Consider the following 10,381-nt stretch of genomic DNA (forward strand, 5'->3'; position numbering starts at 1 on the left):
AATGGCTAATGGAAGAATTCGATTAAGGCCAAGAGTGAACCAACAATGAAGATGATTGTTGACCTAATTCTTAAAATGGCACTTAGATGAAAATGGTTTGGAAATAACTTGGTTAACCTTGACCCACTATCTAGCAAGATAGGAACTAAAGGTATGGTTGAACGCCACACTTTGAAAGTGATAAGTTCGGTTAAACAAGAAAGGAATGACAACACAAGCTGAGCTTGATAAGTCGATTCAGTCCAAGAGAGAACAATGAGAGTTGTATTCTCACAAAAGAACAAAAGTAGTTCATAAATTTATCAAAAGTCCTTACAACCAGCAATGAACAAAGTATTTATAGGCTTGAGCTGTAACACCCTTCGCCCGTATCCCTCGCCGGAACAGGGTTCGAGGTGCTACCAGATTTAAACTCAACCATTTATATAAAACCAGGCCGTAAAAATTTTTGAGCAATTTTAAACTTTTCATACACGCGTATATTATCCTTTAATCGGGCTTACAAGGCCCCAAAACATTCATGAGGCATTATTAAATATTTACTAATATCTTAGTCTTGTATCATTTACTTACTCAACAATGAATCACAATTCAAATTCTAAATATACATGCTATAAACCACATCACAGGAGATAATAACATACAAGCATATGAATAATCAAACTACCTTAATAGCAAGCCAAAGTCTTTGGCTTAATCATAATATTACATACTCAACTTTACAACCCTATACATGTCATAAACTCGAAACACAAAGATTTACTTACGCCGATAGCGTAGACTCGACTATGTGATAATGTCTCTGACGGCCTCCAACCCGAGCTAACCTGGCAACCCTAGGGAATATGGGAAAGAAAAGGGAAGTAAGCTTTACGCTTAGTAAGTTCATAAGAAAACAATAAGCAACTCATTAACAAGTTTTATCAATGTTTACAACATAATCACAAATTCACTACAAGTTGTCTTCCTGAGCAACAGTACTAAACTATTTATAACTGGAGCTATGAAACTCCAAATCAATTGCCGTTAATTTTTCCTGAAAATAGACTCATATATCTTCTATCCATAAAATTTTCAGAATTTTTGTTTTGGCCAATCAATACCAGATTTTTCTTAAAGTTTCCCCTGTTTCACTATTTGACTAATCTGACCACTCTTCACTACGAATCAAATTTCTCATTATACAGAATTCAAAATATGTTCTCGTTGATTTCATTTGAAACTAGACTCATTAAGGAGTCTAAGCATATAAATTTTATCTTATAACCATTTTTTTACAAATTATAATGATTTTCTAAAAATAGAACAGGGGACCCTGAAGTCATTTGACTCTGTCCCACGCCACTTCAAATATCTCATTATCAAAAATTCTTTTGCTTATACGGTTTCTTTTATAAGAAACTAGACTCATTAAGATTTAATTACATAATTTATTCAGCTTCTAACTCAACTCCCACAATTTATGGTGATTTTCCAAAATCACGTTACTACTGCTGTCCCAAGTAGATTTATTACAAATTTACTCTTTCACACATTCTTTGCATTCATATTATTTAAACATGTATATCACCAATCAATTTCATCACATATCTATAATTTCACTTAAGCATAATCTCAATACAATACATCATGCTCAATGATTCACACACAACCGTTCAAATTAGTAATTATAAGATGGTTCCGCACATAGCCTACCCTTATCGATAATTTACGATGGTTTTACCCTTACTCACATATATGACATAGGCATTTAAATACTTCAGTGTCAACTTTAATTCAACCGAATTTAACATTGTACCATTTCATAACCACAGTTACTTTCGTCATTCATATCTAAATGGTATTTCACATAATTCATATAACCTTTGACCATGACCGAATACACACATACACATATGACATCTTCACCTATGCTTCTCATTTCACATTCATGATTCAATTCCAATCGATCTAACATGTATAAGTATATATCACATACCTGGCCAACTTAATGTATTGAACAAATCCAATTGCCGATTTAACACAAGGTCTCATAGTCTTAGACTTTTATCAAATCACCGGCATTTAGCCTGCTAGGTTTTAAACCCGAATTCATCATCAGCACGAAGCCTGCTAGACTTTAAGTCTGAACTCATTCACTGGCATTTTGCCTGCTAGGCTTGAAGCCCGATATCATTTCACCAACATTATAGCTGCTAGGCAAGCTGATATTATCTCACCGGCATTATAGCTCGCTAGGCCCGGCCCGATAATATTATTCACCAACTTAAAGCTTGCTAGGCCGAGGCGAATATCACATTTCGATAAACAATTCACTGTTCTTTCATACTTTCATAACTTATACTTCAATTGGATATAACAAATCAATATCATTTAAATCATAGCCATCATTCAATCATAAATTACATACAAAAATTCTCATAACTATTCACATGCGTACCTTATTACGAATTAATAACAATTTAACTCATACTTGGCTTTACACTCATTTTTAACTTGTTCAATAACACATCAATTCTTAGTCACGAAAAATCATACCAGATGTAGCCTTGCTAGAATTATAACCTGAATCATATCACCGGCAATATGCCTGCTAGGCTTTTAGCCCGATGTTACAATCATTCACTACTTAGCTCATTGCTAAGATTACACATAGTTTGAGTCATAACATAACTACTTTGTTACACATCAATTTCATCAATCCTTTCATTTGAAAAGACCTTCGGCACCTTGTCTCAATGTCTATTTCAATTCAAAAATTATAGCCACATTCGACTCAATTTATTTATTCAAAAACACATGCAGCACATTATATTTCTATGTCTATTTCGAATTAATAATTTAGCCACATTCGGCTCTAATCATTTCTCCAAACATTTATCCATCACATTATATTTATACATCTATATAATTAAGCATTTTACCTTACTATGTTTATTTAAATTCTAAGCATACCGAATTGAATTTAAATTACTTAAGAACTTACATTGACAACTTCGTACAATAGTGTCGACTACTCGGCTAACTTCGCCTTTCTCGATCCAAATCTCGGTTCTTTGGGTCTTGAGCTTAAATTAAAGTAAAGAAACTATTTAATCAATCAATTGATCCACTTAACATTACCCCATAGATTATATTATATATATATATAAAATAACACAACCTAAAATTAATTCGCATAACAACCCCCTTTATAGAATTCATACATTAACAATTAGGCCTTAACATCCTTAACATGTAATTACTCAACATTCTATATATTTCACTTCATCCGAATATTCCTTAGTATTTTCAAGTCCTTACAAATTAATCTAAGTTCATGCAAAATAACAAGAACCAAATTTGTCAGAGATACTCTTAACCGAATGCCATCTCTTCACATACAAGTCCCTCCAACTCATTATTTTACCATTTAGTCACTTATAATTATAGATTCATAAATTTCTCTTCTTAATTAAGACAAACAACCAAATTTGATTCAATTTCCTCTATGACCGAATGCACATACCTCAACTGAAATCAAAATTTCAACATGGGCTTTAACACTAATTAAACAAGGATCACACATCTATTAAAAATTAACAAAAACTACATGAAATTTACCTTAAATTTTTAGCTTGCTACATTGCCGAAATCCTCAAAGCATATTTCTTCTTTCTTTCTCAAACATTCGGTAAGAACAAGGCAAGGATTTATGGCTTTCTTTTCTTTTATTAATTTCTTATGTTTGTTATAAAACTTTTAATAATTATATTTCTTATATATATAAAATGCATATATTACAAATCATCATCATCATGGCCGGCCACTAACTTTAAATTGGACAATTTGACATGCAAGTCCTCCCTTTTAATAAGCCATGCATTATTCGGTCACCTCATTTCTTCCTAACACATTCTTCAATTTTATCACATAAGTCCTTTTCATAATTTCGCATTCAAATGACAAAATTTAGACATGATACTTTCACACATGATACTTAACATATAATAAACATAGAAAATAGCATTTAAATAATTTTGTGACTCAGTTTTGTGGTCCCGAAACCACTTTCCGACTAAGGTCAAATTAGAGCTGTCACATGAACTAAGTCCAGCCGAATGGACACTTAAAATCAGCTCAAATTGAGCTATTAATGAGTTGAACTGGCTCCTTAAATGATTACAAGTCTTTTGGTGAAACCTATGCCTAGGTGACGCCAATGGGCGGCCTATATAGTCTTCCAATTCAGCTAATTAATTGACTTGATGAGCTAAGTTGAATTTGTTCAATGATTGTTCAGCTAAAGAGTTAGGAACAACCTTTAATTCTTCATTGGGCAACCGAATAAATAGTAGCCAAAATAATGGCAGTTTAGGCACACGAACAACCCATTTGGTGTGAACATTTGAACTCCATTAGCTTCCAAATCTGAACAAACGAATTTGAACAGCTCATTTGGTGTGAACTCACTTGCTAGCTGAATGGACTATGTGAATGTGTGTTTTTCCATTGGTATCCACAAACAGTCCATTAGAAAAGAGAAATCAGCTAGTTATCATTTAATTACCGTCCCATGTACTAGCCAAATGCATGTTCTTCTTTAATGCTTTACTTTTCACCTAAGGTAGCTGATTCAGCTAAATTGATTACCTATAAACACTAAATAAATTTGGTAAGGACATAATCAATGACGCAATTAAGTTGTCTAAACTTAAGACACTTTAAATAGCTGTATAAACTAAGACAAACTAAATGGTTGTACTAATTAGAACAAATTAATTATCTTAAGACATATTAATTATTTAAACTAAAATAACTAAACTTACTTAAAGTTTATTCCAAAAACTAATCAGCTCAAGAATGAAAACTAAAATTCAGCTCTTAATAAGCTATATGGGACGTATGTTGTTGAGCTCCATGAGTGATCAATAAGGTCTGCCACTTCTTCTCCCCATGCTCGATAAATGTAGCTCGAAAGAGCTTCTTAGAACTTCTTAGAACGAGACTGAGTGATGGGTCCTAAAGGCAGCTCAATGGGATCGGCAGCAGCTTCCTTAGCTAGGATCGCATCATCCCCCCCTCTTCGAGGCAATTTGTCCCCAAATCATCACTTACATCAAAAGAGGATAAGTCAGCAACATTGAAGGTTGCACTTACACTGTACTCATCTAGTAGGTCCAACTTATAAGCATTTTCATTGATCCTTTCTAAGACTTGAAAAGGACCGTCACCCCTTGGAAAAAGTTTAGACCTCCTTTGAGTGAAGAACCTTTCCTTGCGCATGTGGATCCAAACCCAATCACCGGGTTCGAATATCACTTGTTTGCTTTCTTTGTTCACTTTATGAGCATATTGTTTGGTTTTCCTTTCAATATTCTCCCTAATTCTTTAATGCAATTGTTTCACGAATTTAGCCTTTTTCTTTCCATCTACATGCATTAAATGATTAGAAAGTAAAGGCAATAAATCCAAAGGAGTTAAAGGGTTGAAACCATATACCACTTCAAAAGGAGAATGCTTGGTAGCCGAGTGTACCAAACGGTTGTAAGCAAATTCAATATGTGGTAGACACTCCTTTCAAGTCTTCAAATTATTTCTAGTGATGGGGGCCCGATTGACAACCTCTGTTTGGCCGTCTGTTTGGGGGTGGCACATTGTAGAGAACAAAAGCTTGGTGCTAAGCTTACCCCACAAAGTCCTCCAAAAGTGGCTGAGGAATTTAGCATCACGATTGGAGACGATGATCCTCGGGACTCCATACAACAGGACGATCTCCTTAAAGAACAAATTAGCAATGTTTAGTGCATCATCAGTTTTTTGACATGCAAAAAAATGGGCCATTTTAGAAAACCTATCTACTACAATAAAGATAGAATCTTTTCCACTCTTGGTTCTAGGAAGCCCTAGAACGAAATCCATGGAGATGTCCACCTATGGTTCTTCCAGAATCGGTAGTGGCATGTACAATTCGTTTGGCTTGATCCTTGATTTATCTTTCTTGCAAGCAATGCAATGCTCGCACACTCTAGCCATATCATGCCTCATCTTCGGCCAATAAATGTGCTCTTGAAGAGTAGCCAAGGTCTTGGCTATGTCAAAGTAGCCCATTAGTCCCTCGCTATGTGCTTCATTGACTAGTATGTCTCGCACTGATCCTTGGGGTAGAAATAGATTATTTTCTCGAAAGAGGTACCCGTCTTGCCGAAAGTACCTATCATGAGAACCTTGCACACACAACTTGTACACTTCACCAAAATCAATATCATTTTCATATAAATCTTTCAAGTAAGCAAACCCAAGTAGTTTAGTATCCAAATGATTAATTAGAGCATACCTACGTGACAATGCATCTGCAACAATATTTTCTTTACCTTGCTTATACTTAATCATGTAAGGGAAAGACTCTAGGAACTCCACCCACTTAGTATGGTGTTTGTTCAGCTTGGTTTGCCCCTTTAAATGCTTCAAAGCTTCATGATCTGTGTGTATGACAAACTCCTTCAGCCAAAGATAGTGCTGTCATATCTCCAATGTACGAATCAAGGCATACATATCCTTATCATAGGTAGGGTAATTGAGAGTAGCCTCATTGAGTTTCTCGCTGAAATAGGCAATTGGATGACCATCTTGAGTCAGGACCGCCCCGATTCTTATCCCTGAAGCATCACACTTCACTTTGAAAGTCTTGTTAAAATCAGGTAAACATAACAAAGGAACGTTAGTCAAACATTTTTTAATTTTGTTAAAAGAAGTTTCTTGTTCATTAGTCTAAAAAAAGGAGAGTTTTTCTTTATAATACTCGTCAATGGGGCAACTAAGATGCTAAAATTCAGTACAAACCTCCTATAGAAGCTTGTAAGTCCATGAAAGCTTATCACTTGGCTGATGCTTATGGGACACGGCCAATCTTGAATCGCCTTGATTTTCTCCCGGTCCACCTCAAGGCCATCAACACTCACAACGAACCCTAGAAACACAACTTTATCAGTACAAAAGAGCATTTCATGAGGTCAACCTAAAGCACTTCCTTACGCAAAACTTCCAATACAGCACGCAAGTGTTCAATATGATCAGTCAAAGACTTGATATAAATTAAAATATCGTCAAAGTATACTACGCAAAACCTACCAATGAAAGCACGCAATACATGATTCATTAGACGCATAAATGTGCTAGGGGCATTTGTGAGGCCGAATGGCATCACTAGCCATTCATACAAACCGTATTTTGTTTTGAAGATCGTTTTCCACTTGTCCCCTTCTCGCTTGTGGATTTGATGATATCCACTCTTCAAGTCTATCTTGGAAAAGAGTTTAGCTCACTAAGTTCATCTAGCATGTCATCGAGCCTAGGAATGGGATGCCTATATTTGACCGTGATCCTGTTAATGGCACGGTAATCCACACATATTCACCATAAGCCATCTTTTTTCGGAACTAGTAGAACGGGCACTACACAAGGGATCAAACTTTCACTTATATATCCCTTTTCCATCAAATTAACCACTTGACGTTGTAATTCCTTAGTCTCTTCAGGGTTGCTCCGATAGGATGGTCAGTTCGGAATCAATGCTCCGGGCACAAAGTCGATTTGATGCTCAATGCTTCGAAAGGGAGGCAATCCGCTCAGCACTTCCTCCAGAAACACGTCCTCGAATTCTTGAAGCAAGAAAACAACAGAAGAAGGCAAATTTTGGTCGAAACCGTTAGTTTCGAAAAGATATTCTTTGTACATAAGTACAAGAATGGGCTATCTAATCAAAAACATTTTCCTCACTTTTCTTTTCCTTGCAAAAACATTCATTTTTTCATTCTCGTTTTCTTTTTGCTTTTTTTTTCCACTTGTGTCTTTGCCTCACTTTCTCACTTTTTCCTCTTTTTTTTTCTCTATTTTCTTTTTTTTTCTTTTCCTTTTTCAATAAATTGTTTTAACTTTAATTGGTCTTCGTACACTTGTTTCGGGACGAGGGATGCTAAAGTTATATTTTTGCCTAAGTGTTTGAACATGTATCGGTTTGTATTTCCATCATGGATTACATGTCGATTGAACTGCTATGGACACCCAAAAGAATATGTCTCGCGTGCATTTACATCATGTCACACGCCATATCATCTTGATACTTCTCGATGGAAAATACCACAATGGCTTTTTTGGTCACTTTGAGCTTACCACCGTCATTGAGCCATTGTAACTTGTACGGATTTGGGTGCTTGGTCGTGGCTAACCCAAGCTTCTCCACTAGTATGCTACATGCAACGTTGGTACAACTCCCTCCGCCGATGATCATGCTACACACCTTGTGTAACACCCCAAACCCGAGACCATCGCCGGTGTCGGACCCGAGGGGTTAACAAGCCAAGTTCACATGTTTTTGCCCACCAATTTGACATTTCCAGTCAGGCTGGAAAACTGCGTCACTGTCGCCTTAAAAATCATATCTCGAGTTTCAAAACTCGGAAACTGGTTTCGTAAATTTTCCCTGAATTTAGACTCATATATCCATCCATGGATTTATTTCTAGGATTTTTGGTCGGGCCAATTGGTACAGTTTATTTGTTAAAGTTACCCATGTTACAGGGATCGACTGCTCTGACCTTCGCGCGGTATAACTTGAATATCTCTCTGTATAGGGATTTAATGCTGGTGTCGTTTGTTTCTAATGAAACTAGACTCAAAATGGAATCCGTACATATAAGGTATGTCTCCTAATTCTTTTGGATAATTTATAGTGAATTTTAAAGTTGCGACAGGGAACCCAGAAACCATTCTGGCCCTGTCTCACAATAGCTTTAATAACTCTTAACCTGTAACTCTTATGACCATTTCGTTTCTTCCATATGAAAATAGACTCATCAAGGTTCATTTACATAGCTTATTCACTATTTAATTCCATTCCTATGAATTTTGGTGATTTTTCACATTCACGCCACTGCAGCTGGCAGCATCTGTTTTAAGGTAGGACTTACCTATTTGGTAGTCTCCATGATTCAACTAGTCTTGCCATACATAGGTTCATATATGATCATTTTAACCATGCCAATGGCTGATCATATGACCAACATTCCCATTTCCAAACCATAGCCACATCATGACACCAAATATATACATACAACCCACAATTAGTCTAAGTTCATGCTCCCCTTTTCGAGCCATTTTCGCATGGCCATACATACTTACATTACAACGTATTTAACATACAAGAGGTAGTCCTATACATGCCATCTCAAGTTCAATCAAAAAATTTATACCAAAATGGAGGCTTGATAGTGTGGATGACTTGACTTCAACGATCCCAAATCCGATTGCTTGACGAAATCTAGAAAACTAAGAGCCAAAGCAACGGGGTAAGCATTTTATGCTTAGTAAGTCTCAAGGAATATAATTAACTCTAATTACAGCAATACATTCACATAGCCAAATGCATCATTTCATTAATACACATTCTTACTTCACACTTCATCATTACATAAGTTCGCAAAGCATCAATCAATTCAATAACTGAAATTCATTAGTCGATTGAGCGAATGTTGCTCAAACACGTCGACTTTCCAATGCACATATAACGTACCTTATCTTTTGGGCTTACCGAGTGTACTAATTGAATTCATTTCAGCAACCAACACTCACCTCCAGCCCAAGATTCTTCGGAATATAACCGGATATAATCACGTGCACAAATGCCTTGGTCTTAGCCGGATAGAATAACTTCATACGAATGCCTTGAGCCTTAGCCCGGATATAGCCATTAGCACAATTGCCTTCAGGTCTTAACCGGATATAATTTCCAGCATAATTGTCTTCGGCTTAGCCGGATATCATTCAATTTCTCATGCACACATACATCAATAATCATTGGACATACATATTTCATTTTCGTTACTAAGGCTCAAACACAATTATAATCATTAGCATATTCGCCGGGACTTAGCCCGGGTAGAATTCAAATACTCATACACACATAATCGATAATCATACACAACCATATTTCATCTCACATAATTCAAGTAAGGTCACTTCTTGAGGACTTACCTCGGATGTTGTCGAACGGCTTTTTCGGCTATTCGATCACCTTTTCCTTCCCTTTGTCCAATTGTGGCCCTCTTAGCTCTTGAGCTAATTCAAACAAATTCAATTTATTAAAACCTCATTGTGCTTGCTTATGGCGAATATGACAAGGATTTTAAATGGTCATATGGCCACTCTTTAACTTGAATACACAATGGTCATGCACATTTTATACTACATCAAGCAATTCAATACAATTTATTTGAGCATCAAGGAAATGCTAAGGCCTTCAATAGGTTACCCAAGGCCGAATATTCATGTACATGTTGAGGTCAATTTTGCACTTAATACCTCACAAAAACAGCATGCAATTTACTAATTAATGCTTTGCACA

Source organism: Gossypium arboreum, chromosome 4 (genome assembly GCF_025698485.1).
Source record: "Gossypium arboreum isolate Shixiya-1 chromosome 4, ASM2569848v2, whole genome shotgun sequence".
Lineage (NCBI taxonomy): Eukaryota > Viridiplantae > Streptophyta > Magnoliopsida > Malvales > Malvaceae > Gossypium > Gossypium arboreum.